Source organism: Anabrus simplex, chromosome 1, assembly GCF_040414725.1.
Source record: "Anabrus simplex isolate iqAnaSimp1 chromosome 1, ASM4041472v1, whole genome shotgun sequence".
NCBI lineage: Eukaryota > Metazoa > Arthropoda > Insecta > Orthoptera > Tettigoniidae > Anabrus > Anabrus simplex.
The window spans coordinates 1,652,312,861-1,652,327,110 of record NC_090265.1 but is presented as its reverse complement, the minus strand read 5'-3'; positions in this window follow the sequence as shown (position 1 = coordinate 1,652,327,110).

Genomic DNA, 14,250 nt, shown 5'->3' with positions numbered 1-14,250 from the left:
GCTACTTCGGTCGCCATGCTTTTTAATGTTACGGTCTGAGTATTGGAGTTGGTCTTGTTTCAAGGCTTCTGATATTGGCTAACACGAAAATGTCACGTACATATTACACCAATGTTGGTATTTAAAATGATAAATGTAACAGAGTAGGGAAAATCCCAGTTCAACGTATGAAATCGCTTCACCAACAACTACCTATCACAAATATTCTACCAGAATAGGTGGTAAACCCCACATTAAAACAGAAAAACAAGCTGATTATTTGGACATTTTCACTTAGTTAATAAGAACATTTGTTCTAAAATTTCACATCATTGGATCGATGGAAATATATTATATAATTCCAAACATTATGTTAACAGAATTTTGAATGTTTCAAAATAAATTAGATTGCAAAATTCATCAATTTATTCACTGTCATGAGAACTGTGAAACATAACTTGGTGCCTTAGTTTTGAAGTGGTGGATATTTATTTATTTATTTATTTATTTATTTATTTATTTATTTATTTATTTATTTATTTTATTTATTTTATTTATTTATGTATTTATTTATTTAATTATTATTTATTTATTTATTTATTTATTTATTTATTTATTTATTTATTTATTTATTTATTTATTTATTTATTTATTCATTTATTTATTTATTTATTTATTTATGTATTTATTTATCGTATGGCATATATCTGCCTGCTGTCATTTCTTGATGGATAAAGTACTTTTGCATCCATCTCTTGGCACAGGCCAGAGTAAAGTGTAGCTTCCACCGAAGTCCCAATCAACATCCATGGCTGTGACAATATGGAAGCTCCTGGGGTATGGGTAGTGCTGAGTAATGACATTCAGAGCACGACAAGTGCATCTGTGTGTTATGAAAGGTGCTGCTCACAGGGTCAGTCGTGCTGCAATAGTACTTTCTGACCCAGTGAGGAAAGCAATGGCAAACTACCTCATTCCTCATCTTGCCTAGTATGCCTCATGTTGGTGCTGCCATTGGTTTTTGGGGTTTCCTTATAACCGCATAACCTTTGGTGGTGCTATTTGAGGATCCAACAAGCCTCTGGGCTGTTGACCTAACAGACAGATGGCATATACACACATACGCAAGAAAGCAAGTAAATTATATTTAAATGTACAAAGTTTTTATCCATTCTAGAGCCTTTGTATTGGCCTCTAGAAAATCAAATCTTCTGCTACACTCCTTTACAATGCGTTTGATGGTTTAAAAAGGAGCACCACAATCATACTCGGGGGATTGTATCTTCCTCCATTTATATAGGGACGTAGCACAGACACCATGACCACATCGAATCCTATGAAGGATGGTCCAAGTTCTTCTTGGGAGATCGGACCTCGAATTAGCTGAGAAGATAGGCCAGAGATGTTCGGTTGCTTTTGAGATCCAATCTTCCTCCCGTTGGGTATAGGGGTTGAAATTTACTTCCGTGTGCTTCTGAGCGAACTTAACTGGCGGATATCTAGATTTCAACCGGTTCCTCTGAAGGTCAGGAATATTGGAGTGGATGGGCAAGTCAGGGTTCTCATTTATCTTGGAGTATTCTCTCAACAGTGCTTGTGCTGTACGGAATGAAGGAGGCATGATGTTGCTCAAGACAGGAAGCCAGTGGGTAGGTGTTGATCTTATTACGCCTGAAATAATCCTCATTGTGTTGTTGAGTTGAGTGTCCACAAGTTTCACATGGCAGCTGTTGATCCACACAGGAGCACAATATTCTGCCGCAGAGAAAACTAAACCAAGGGCAAAACATCTCAAGGTATTTGCAGAAGCACCCCAGGTTGTACCACACAACTTCTGCAGAATGTTGTTACGACTCCTAATCTTTTCTGCTGTATTAACTAGATGTTGCCTGAAGGAGAGTGTCCAATCTAATGTTATACCTAAGTAATTTGGGTAATTATTGTGTCTGAGAACCTTACCGTTAACAGACACTTGGAGAGTACAGTTTGCCATTTTGTTATTTAGATGAAAGCAGGACACCTCAGTTTTGCTGGTGTTTGGTTGGAGTCTCCATTTCCGAAAATAGTCACTAAGAATGGAAAGGTCATCAGTTAAAATGTTCTCCGTTTCTTCCAGGTTACTGTGACTTGTAGCTAAAGCTATATCATCACCATAGCAAAATTTTCTAGATTTCGTTGGTGGCAAATCTGATACATACAGATTGAACAGGAGAGGAGCCAAGACTGATTCCTGAGGGAGACCATTGTCCAATCTTCTCAGCTTGCTGTGTCCTATTCCCTAGAACAACCTGAAAGAGTCTATTATTAAGCATGTTTCCAATTAATTGTACCGTGGTTTTGCATGGTAATACCTAAAGAAGTTTATACAGCATCCCTTCTCTCCCAACCGTGTCATAAGCAGCAGAAAGATCCAGAAAAACAGCAGAGGTTTTCAACTGTTGCTGAAAACCCGCTTCAATTCATGTTGTGAGTGCAAGGGCTTGGTCACAAGAGCTACGATTCTGCCTAAAACCACCTTGATCAATAGGAATATGTTGATTAATTACAATGCTAATTATGTCGTATAGTAGTCTTTCAAGGAGTTTATAGCAACAACTGAGGAGAGTGATTGGTCTGTAGCTTTGTGGTATATCGTTTGGTTTGCAGGTTTCAATATGGCAAGGATTTTAGCCTTCTTAAACTCCTTAGGAAGAATGCCTGTCTGAAGTCTGTGGGTAAAGAAGTACGTCAACCACCTTCTCGCATTCCGTCCATATTTATGATAAATTCAGGATGTATTCCATCAAAACCCGGTGCCTTACCAACTTTCATGTCCTTTAATGCTGTATCAACCTAATCAATCGTGAAGGCTTCAGAGTACTCGGAAAAGATTGGAGAGGCACGTTTAAGCATCCTTAGGTTCCTTTTCAGCGTTTTTGTATGTTTCTTATCTTTAGTAACCCTTGAAGTTAAAACTATATGGGATGCTATTTTGTTTAGTGAGATAGTTGACTTCTCTCTAACTCCTGTTGAGCTTCTTCCAAGTTTTCTCAGTAGGCTCCAGGCTTCTCTACTGGAGTGAGAGAAATCCAAGTTACTAACCGTTTCTGTCCATTTCTCTCTACGATTTACATCCAGACTCCGTAATAGCTCCTCACCAGTCGTATGGGCATCTGTTTCAAGAAAATCTTTGTATAGGGCATCGTTCTGTTCACTCCATCCAGGAACGTATTCTTTCCTGTAGCCTCTTGGGATGTGCTTTTTGGCTACAGATTTCACCAGCCCTACAAATCTCTGATATCGCTGGTTACCGGAATCCATCTGATGCATTTGTCCAGCTCTTCAGAGAATTTCGTCCAGTTTGCTTCTTAAAGTTTCAGCGTGGGCGTGGGAAAGATCTAATTAAGGGAACAGAGATGCCCATCTCGAGGATGATTGGTCTGTGTTGACTATTTGGGAAGTATCCCAAAATTTCTCTCATCATGGGTAGAGGGTTGACAACAGAGTCACATGTGACGAAATAGAGGTCTGGGTTGGACTCTTGCTTCCAAGCAGCAGATCTAAATGTGCCTTTGTCTTTTTCATCTAATATAAGATGTAAAGTTTGGTCTTCTGGCCATTCTACTAAAGCTATACCGCAATCATCGTTTCTTGCATATTTACAAGTTACATGATGGCTGTTGAAGTCGCCAGCATAGACAGTTGGATGACTTGCATCTGGATCAGCTGGGATTGGCCAGCAGATGGCTGGAGGTTTGTAGATATTTAGGATGGTTACACTTTGCAGTATTATTGTTACAGTATGAACATTATTAATTGTACTAGATGAGATGAATTCAACCTGCTCCAAGTTGTTACGGGCATATGTAGCAATACCATATACATTGTCAAAGGTAGCACCAATAATACAAAAATCCATAAATCTTCCCTCTCTTGCTTAGCTCATCTTCTGTAGCAGCATGTGTTTCTTGAATGAGTACCAGATCAATGTAATTCTTACGTAGCAATTTTGACAAAACGTCACACTTAGATCTACTGATACCTTCAATATTCAGTTGGCAAATTTTAATACCTAATGTTCAGCACCCATAGAAAGGAACTTACACCAGAAATGATGATGATGATGACCCAACGAACGGCCCTGATAATGCTATGTTTTCCTTTCTGTAAACTCTTAAAACATATGTTGACATATGGCATAACAGTACCTCACACAGTGATGGTAAACTTAGTAATGAACCGTTCAGACACTAACGATATAAAAGGCCTTTAACCATTGGGGGACGTGAATGCAAAAGTTTTATTGACTCTTACCATTGGTGTCTTTAATCGACATGGACGAACATAAATTGAATGTAGTCTGCTTGGTAATAGATAAACACGGCATGAATTGGAAGGTGTTGTTACTGTAAAACTTTGCATTAGAAACCCAGCTAATCCCTCTTCTGTGTAACTGAGTACATTTATCAGTTAAGTTTGTCTTTCAGATAAATACAGTCACAATGTATATCCACGCTGCGCGAGCAGTACCTCGCATCCACAATGCTCTTCTGATCTACTATCGTCCTTAAGACTGATCACGCCTCCCAGCCACACATGGATATGCAGTCCATCAGAACAACGCTCGTAGTGTTAAATTTCATGTGCTAATGTGTAAAGGAAAATGAACCTTTAATGTATTATACAGTAGGAGTACGTAAATCCAAACCAAACTCTATGGTGCAAGAGCCCCGAAGGGCCATAGCCTACCAAGCGACCGCTGCTCAGCCCGAAGACCTACAGGTTACGAGGTGTCATGTGGTCAGCACAAGGGATCCTCTCGGCCGTTATTCTTGGCTTTCTAGCCCGGGGCCGCCATCTCACCGTCAGATAGCTCCGCAATTGTAATCACGTAGGCTGAGTGGACCTCGAACCAGCCTTTAGATGCGGGTACAAATCCCTGAACTGATCGGGAATCGAACCCGGGGCCTCCGGGTAAGAGGAAGGCAAGCTACCCCTACACCGCGGAGCCGGCAGGAGTACGTAAATACACTGTTGTACAGTACGGTTGGATAAGGTTCATTTTCTTTACTTATTAGCATAGGAAAATGTTCTGATGGACTGCATATCCATGTGTGGCTGTGAGGTGTGACCAGTCTTAAGGAAAATAACAGACAGGAAGAGCATTGAAGAATACGAGGTAATGCACGCGCACCTTTGATATTCGTAATTCACTTCTCTCTCATTGTATTCTTCCTTAGAAAACTTAAGAATATTTTTTCTCCTCTAAACTCCCAAGGCCAAATTTAGACATTTAAAAACATTTTTTGGTTAATGGACTCTTAGATAACAAAGTCTGCAGAAATAATATTTTAAGTGTGTGTGTGGGTCTTTTGACCATAGAGACTTTGTGAGTTCTGTTTCAGGAGATTTTGTCATTAACTTCATTTCTTTCCGGATCAATTTGTTAAGGGGCAAACTACGAAATGCCTGTAAACATAGTATTTCTGGAATATTTTAAAGAAGGGTTCTAGAGTTACTTTAGGTTTCATCATATATGATACGTCCGGGGCTATACCATGGTTTGACATTTGCGCCGTGCAGCCACCTATACTTTCAATAGAAGAAGATACAACAATTACAAACATAAAACGCAGAACGTCTCATGTATGATACAAAAGGTCACCACAAGTAACAATAACTGATAAAACACATGACTTACGTATGATGCATATGGTCGCTAAGATTTATAAGAGGCATTGCCATTGTTCAACTTACGGTCAGTTCACAACACTATCAAAACAAACGCATTCTCACATTATTGCATATAATTACAGATCCTAAGTGTCTACTGACCAAATACACCCGAACACTTATATTCTACAAAGAAACTAATAATTATGGCCAAATTTCATTAAATTTCACCGGGCGAGTTGACCGTGCGGTTAGGTGCGCGCAGTTGTAAGTTTGAAATCGGGTGAAAGTTTCGAATCCCACTCTCGGGAGTCCTGTTTAATATTTTCCGTAGTTTTCCAGTTTCACATCAGGCAAATGCTGGGGTTGTATCTTAATTAAGGCCACGGCCGCTTCCGTCCTACTCGTAGCCCCTTTCTGCCCCATTGTCGCTATAAGACCTATCTGTGTCGGTGTGATGTAAAACCAATTTAAAAAACACACCGACTTCACACTCACATACCCAACATGCACGGCAACTCGATTCGCCATCTTGGAGTGTTCGGGAGTTGCATTAATAATCGCTTTCGTATTTTGGCACCTAAATCCAACCCAACGGCCGACAGCCCTGATGATTGCTTTCCGTGGTTTCTCATCTTCACACCAGGCAAATGCTAGGGCTGTATTTTAAGTAAGGCCATGGTCGCTTCCTTCCAACTCCTAGCTCTTTCCCATCCGATCGTCGCCATAATACCTGTGTGTGTCGGTGCGATGTCAAGCAGATTGAGACACCTAAATCCATCAGCATAGCATACACAAACATTTATACCATTTTTACCGTAATATTGTGCTTCAGTGGTCTTTAATAATACATTTACATTCTTTGTTATTCTGATGACACCACCAGCTCGCATTTTTATATTCTTGCCCAAAGAGATTAAATGGAAATATAAAGCAATATATCTCCTTGATAAAAATTTTGTTCTTTTTATAACTCGTGAATAACTATGTATTATTCTTGCTTTGCATTTATGCACTTTATTATTAGTACTTATTGTAAATGCTTGATTTATTCGCTAAATAATCACAATACATACAGTTCTAGTTCCAGTTCTCTCTACACGATTTCACACGCAAATGCGTAGTGCGCGAAATCATCGATGGAATCTTGACCACTCGTTACGTTACCTATAACTATATCTAAGACTTACATTTCCTTCATCATATACTGTAAAATTGTTGATAGTTTTTACTTTATGTTCCTCAGGGGAACTTATATGTAAGTTGTCAACACCACACTTAATATCGTTCTTTCTCTTTCTTATTCGGGTTTTAAATATTTAGTACTATAGGAATATGTCCTTTACTCATGACTAAAGGATAAAAGTCGTAAGCACTTTATATCACGTTTTTATGATGTTTGGTTTTAAGTTCACTTTCATACCCGCCCCCTCTCCATTCATTCGATCACCTTTTAAATAATTTAGGAGTAGCAAGCACGGGTGTCTCCCGCGTGCCAGAGTGTTGGGGACTAACGCACCCGTTTGAAACATCTGTGAATAGCAAAGAGGTGGAGACCAAATCCCTAAGGGTAAGGGGATCCTCATGAAACATGCATCCACACTGCCTCAGTCTGTGTGGAGATTGGCTGGGGCCATGGACTGCCATGCAACACAAGGTAATAACAGTCAAGGCTAGGGCGTGGGATTACCGCCAGACTAGAGAAATCACAAGGGAGTTTGCACTTTCTCTGGAGTTTCAAGTAAAATATTCTCAGTGCTGCAATTATAATACGCAGGTATTCATCCATACTTCATAATAAGTGCTATTCTCACCATAATTAACTATTAACTATTTTCCCGGCCAGGTCAGGGATTTTTACCTGGACCGGAGGGCTGGTTCAAGGTCCACTCAGCCTACGTGATTATAATTGAGGAGCTATCTGACGGTGAGATAGCGGCCCCGGTTTAGAAAGCCAAGAATAACGGCCGAGAGGATTCGTCGTGCTGGCCACACGACACCTCGTAATCTGCAGGCTTCGGGCTGAGCAGCGGTCGCTTAGTTGGCCAAGGCCCTTCAAGAGCTGTAGTGTCATGGGGTTTGGTTTGGTTTGGTTCTTATACCCACGCAAAGTTGGAATGAATGAACCATTGAACCCATTGCACCCATCCGTTCCAATATTTTGGCTTCAACAAGTCGATTTATTATATGTACACTTTAATTATGAAAATTTATTCTTAAGTACCAACGTTTCGTATCGTAGGAAATTTCAACTGCCGGATTGTATGTCAGAAATAACATTTCCTCTACCATGTGGAAAGTATTCTTACCATTAAATCATCCTTGTCAAGACATAACTCACGATTTACAGCAAGTAACGTGGGACTTCTAAATACACAACAGTTGACATGCGTATATTTATTAGACCAATGTCTGTAGGGTTACGCCAAAGAGAAAAAATAAATTTGAAAGAAGAAGCTAATACCTGTGGAACACATCTCTTCCCATGTCTTTATTACGCCACGTGTATTGATCTGGGAGACAGTGCCTACCACACCACATCCCACCGCAATTCCTGTCTCTCTAGATTGTATTCATGATCCCAGTTTCGTGACTTCCGTTCATGATTTATTGCCAATTTTCATCAAATATTCTGTATGCTAAAGGAGATTGGAAATTCTGGAAAGTATATTTTCAATCTTTCAGTAAAACTAAACACTTTTTATTGTTTTCAATAATTATATATCACGGCACGCGATCACGGCATTATTATGTAATGGGTCGCCTTATCTGCGATCCATAGTTTAAAGAACACGGGTTCTACTTTAATCTACCTTCATTTTGATGAAATAACCATAGACGAACAAATTGTGCGCATGTTTTACATAATACTTTCGTGATGTAATCAAGTTCCAGGAAGTAAAGGACACTGTCAGAGGCTAAAAGAAGTATTACAGGAATAAGGTCTTTTCAACTACGTTTACCGCATGAGACAATACAATTGAAAGGTCGAGTTGTACAAACTTAGAATTTCGTCTCAATATATTTGTTTGGTCCTCTTGAGTAGAAATTCTTTGCGTTTTGCATTCCTATTAAGTAGAAATGCCTTTGTTGACGAGACCTAGTATTTACAGTGCACTGCGTCATCTAGTGTGGACTAGAACAAACTTTTTTTACTTTCATTGACCTCTGTCAACTTAATCCATGGTGTTGACAATGTGAATGTGACTGAGGTACGAATGATGCTAGTAATGACATTCCTTATACATCCAGTCCCTGTTATGTTATGTAAATATCATCCTTGGGGTAAGTTCTGGCTACATGATGAAAGTAACTAGGCTACGTCATTCCTCATTTCCCATGCACGCCTCTTTAGTGATGTCCTGGCCGTCTAGGGCAGCTGATGGTGGTGCTATTGGGGATACAACTAGCCTCCGGGATAAGGTTTAAACATATAATAAATAGAATTTGTGTGTGCGTGGGAGTGTATAAAATACCATGCATGTGAAAAGTAAAGACCCGTTCCATTCTACAGGAATAATGTGGGTTCGTTCCCTCCGGACAAGTAATCTCGAAATCATTACGATAAAGAAATCTTACTGGTTGAACATTTATATGAAAATAAGTAACACAGAATATTCTCATCTCAAAGTCACAGATGACGTAAGAGTATTATTTTCGTGATCTTTGACATTTAGTTCGGTGCTTTTATTTAAACAACAAATTATAAACAAACGTAAACACACATAAGAAATGATCTTTAATTTTCTTGTACACATTTATTTGTCCTTTAAAATTGTTTTTCTCTTTTTTTTTTAGAATTTGCTTTACGTCGCACCGACAAAGATAGGTCGTAGTCGACGATGGGATAGGAAAGGCCTGGGAGTGGAAAACAAGCGGCCGATGCCTTAAGTAAGGTACAGCCTCAGCATTCGCCTGTTGAGAAAATGGGAAACCACAGAAAACCATCTTCAGGTCTGACGACAGAGGGATTCAAACCCACTATCTCCCGAATGCAAGCTGATATTTGCGTGCCCCAAACCACGCAGCCGCTCGCTCGGTCTTTAAATCTTCCTTGGGTGTTCCTGGATGATATACTTCATAATAATTCACATCATGTTTTCCCCAGACTTCAGCTCAGTTGTTTATGTTTCTTAGGATCACTCTTTAAACATATCTTCACTACATAGTACCTGTGCCATTTATCTCTTCACCATCGAGCGAGTTAGCCGTGCGGTTAAGGTCGCGTAGCTATGAGCTTTTATTCGGTTAGAATCCCACCGTCGGCAGCCCTGAATATGGTTTTCCGTGGTTTCCCATTTTCACACCAGGTGAATATTTGTGCTGTATCTTCATTAAGTTCACGACCACTACCCTCCGATTCCTAGTCCTGCACCGCCTTTAATTCCCCGATAACCTTTGATGTTTTAGTGCAAAGATAAGCCACTGGAAAAACGAATAGGCCTATATACGTATATCTTCTTTTGATAACTGATTATGTGACGGATTTATTAGTTTGTGCATATGTATGCAAGTGCATACTTATCATCTAGCATACATCTCGTAAGTCACAATTTATGCACAGCAGAATTTATATACACATTATAAATTTAAAATAAATGTGGAAATAACGTAAACAAACTGAATAATTCAAACCTGAGCTTTTCCACACACAGTTTTGTGAGAAATAACCACATTTCGCAGTGTACGAGAGAACTGAGAATTGTAAATTTGGCACTTGAAAAGGCATAACTAATAAATAAATAATTACAGTACGCCTACATAAATAAAAAATAAAATAGTATTATCCTAGATTTTCCTTCTAATTTATAATGTTCCGAACTCTATCAATGACTAGTTTGTAAAAAAAATGAAAACCCACAGTCTGTTTCCAGTAATTCGACCGGATCATGAATGGACCGAATGTAGTCTCATCTACTGGTGAGGATATGATTTCTGCCGACTGCCGAAGCCTCACTCCCCTAGGGCAATAAATAATGACTGACAAATGAAATGAAATGATACTGGAGTGCGTTTCTGGAATGAAAGGTGACAGAGAAAACCGGAGTACCCGGAGAAAAACCTGTTCTGCCTCCACTTTGTCCAGCATTAATCTCACATGGAGTGACCGGGATTTGAACCACGTAACTCAGCGGTGAGTTGTCAGTGCGTTGCCGAGTGAGACACGGAGACAATCTACTAGTTTGTAAATCCACTGAATTTTGAAATTCTTCCTAGTAGTCACATTTCGAAGATATTTTCAAATTCGTTTCTATTCATTTTTGTGTCAGTGTCAAGTTCAATAATTTTGTACACTCCGTATGAATACATTCAACTGTACTTTAGACCAGGACCTCTCAGGGTGCATGCACCAGTGCATTGCGCTATGCACTGTGCAAAGGACGACTTCGCTTGCTTGACCAGAGCGCAGACCACCGAATCCTCGATTTGGAGCAATAGCGCTGTCTTTCTCTTTCCCCACGCCTGTCTCGCTCGCTCCGCCTGTCTCCCTCTTCCACACTTGCTCCGTAGCGCTCCAAATCCGAGCCGAGTCGAGCCGAGACGAAGCGCTGGTTCAAGCCGAGCAGAGTGCGACCGATGCACTGTGCACAGGAACTTTGCGCCTCAGTTTGCAAGAGTGAGATTTTGGGCGTTTGAAAGGCACTTCTTTAGACTGTTAACTGTCAGAACTTAACTTCTTTGCTATATCCTTCGTTTAAGGTTAGCTAAACATGTTGGTGTTTTTAGATTTCATGTCTGCTGGTTCAGTTTCTTTGTTTGTTCCACTTCTGTCAAAAGTGTGCAGTTACGTTTCTTTGTAACTGGACAGGAGTTAACACATCAACGACGGACAAAGCTGGTACTCCTTCATTCATGCCCTTTCCCATTCAAGTGCAGTCAGTATTCCGGGTTGCTGGATTAAGATTATTGAAGAAATGTTGCCTGAGACAGCAAACAATAGTATGGTGGCAATCGGGATGAAAACTTAGGTTGTAAGTTTCACCAAAAGGAAAAATCCTCTGTGTTTATTGTCTGTGCTGATGGGATATCACTGTAGGTACTTCGGTGTTAATGTAAGGGACGATCTTCATTGGGGTAATAACATTACCGAGGTTGTAAGTAAAGATTACAGGACTGTATGTAAAGGAAAGGGCATATATAGTCTAGTAGGGTTCCATTTAAGAGTATGGTTCGCGTATGTGGAACCCACACAAGATAAGAGAATAGGAAATGATCCACAGGAAAGCAGCATGATTTGTTCTGGGTGATTTCAGACAAAACGTTAGTGTATCGAAAATGTTGGAAACGTTGGTCTGGGAAGATATGGGAGTAAGGAAACAAGCTGCTCGACTACGCGGTATGTCCCGAGTCGTCAGTGGAGAAATATTGTGCAGTGACATTAGTGGTCGAGAAACCTTGAGCGTAGCTTTCCAAGGTAGAAAAGATCATAATATGAATTCAAAGTTGTAATTTATATTGGGGAAAATGTTCATTCTTAGGAAGAAGAATTAGGGAATGAACTAATATACCAAGATAACTGTTCGATACATTTCCAATTTTTTCTATATCATTTATCTGCCAATTGGGCGACGATTAATTACGATTGATTGAATCATTTTATGACACTTTTTTTCTGTGAATTTTGACGAGGCTCATGTCAAATTTCAAGAACGACTGATAAGGCTTCAGAGTAAGACAATTTTGTCTTCTCAACAACTGATTACATTATTTACATTATTTACATTATTTACAATTAGACTTTTAATTTGTTAATAAAATCTATCGCAGTTGGACTTGCTTACACAAAGTCACTGAATTTGCCTTTATATGAATGTGAAGGACTCTCATGCGCGATATCCCGGATAGTCTGCCGTGAATCAACGTAAATGAACTCTGGTGAGGGAATTTTTTTTTCCAACTGTGAAGAAGATCTGCACATCTGCCGTGATTTGTCGTAATCCTCTAGGGTTAACCAGTATTCTGGGGCAGATGGAAACCATGTGATTTTGTTGTGGTATTTATAATGCCTTGGCAATATCCTGAAAACTTTTCCACCAATTCTTTCTTCTAGGTTTGCAGGAGATAAAAATTATCATCCACCAGAAGTCTCTCTGTCCTGATGGGTGGGTTACACGAACATATTCTACTGGATTCAGCGGCGATGATATTCTGGTCTATTGTTAGCAGGTCGCTCGCTGGCATTTATCTTCTTATACTTCCGAACTATGGCATGTTTACCTTTGAATTTACTGGTGGAATGTGACTCAGGGCCTCAACTTTACCCATAAAACTAATTATAAGCATGATTGTGTATCGGTTCGTTCCACTGATTTTCGTAAATGACTGGAGATGCTAAAAAATTTTTAGTGAATCTATAGGTGCATTATTGTGTTACATAGTAGACTTCGTCATAGAGTCAAGGATACATCCACATACACTTCATACACATTCATACTATTAGCTACGTGCATCTTATTTTACATCCTCATCACATTTCTTTTACCACTTTCCTCTTAGAATATTACATGGTTTTGCTGGTCATGCCTGATGTCTTCCATTATCTGTTTAATAAGTTAACAATAGTGTTAAGATCAGGTTCATTTCCGATTTTACTCTTCTCATTCCATTCTACATATTTCTCTCTGATCTATCATGTTTCCTTATAGTCTACCATATCTTCATTACATAAAATTCATTCAAGTTTCCTAATGAATTTGTCTTAGTTTTATTCCTATATATCACACAAGCCACCAGATTATTCCTGTAGGTTTCCTTCTTGTGAACAATTCTGTCCTCACGGACATAGTTTTAAAAATCTTACAGAATTAAACAAGTGATCCCTTTCTGTAACAATCCGTCGTTTTCGTTTGTATTTCAATGCCTTTCGCTCTTTGGACGACGTTCTTACACAATTCCGTATCAACCCCTGATAAATTTCTTTCCCTATGGTACCGCATTCCTATGTCATCTAGTAGTTTCTTCACTCCATCCAATCAGTGATATCATTTGGTGTTGGTGTGCTAGCCTTAGAATTGTCCCTACTGATATTGGGTTACATGAAAATAGACCGATCATTACCGCTTACTGGCCATGGGTACGTAAATGCAATGCACAAGTATACTTACACGACCGTAGGTCAGTATTGTCTTTGAGGATGATTCAGAGGTACTCCTGAAGCCTGTGGTACTGTGCTATGACGGGAAGCCCCACGGAAAATAAACAGTGGTTGGTAAGCGTGGATGTTGACGGGCTGCAAGGAGTACCTTTGGTTGTATGTTTCGTCGTGTGTTACGTAAAAATAACCAAGGTATCATTGGTTTATATGCTTGATTGAGTGTACAGATGAAACTGCACCGTAAAACTACCTCTGTGCAGTAACAGGTTAGAGCAGCAAGCTAGGAAATTGTACGACTCAAATATTAACCCGTATTGTAGGGTAAAATTTGACCCCTATACGTTTCTAAATTTCGGAAAAGAATTACACGGCAAAAGTTTGCACTCGTACATTTTCTCGGCTACACTAAAAACATAGAATCAAGGATGTGCGTTTGGGCTTATAAGACGATTAAGTGAGTTCATATCCACAATGCTGTGCTCGAATTTAATAATACAGAGGATTTACTCCAATCAGTCAGTCAA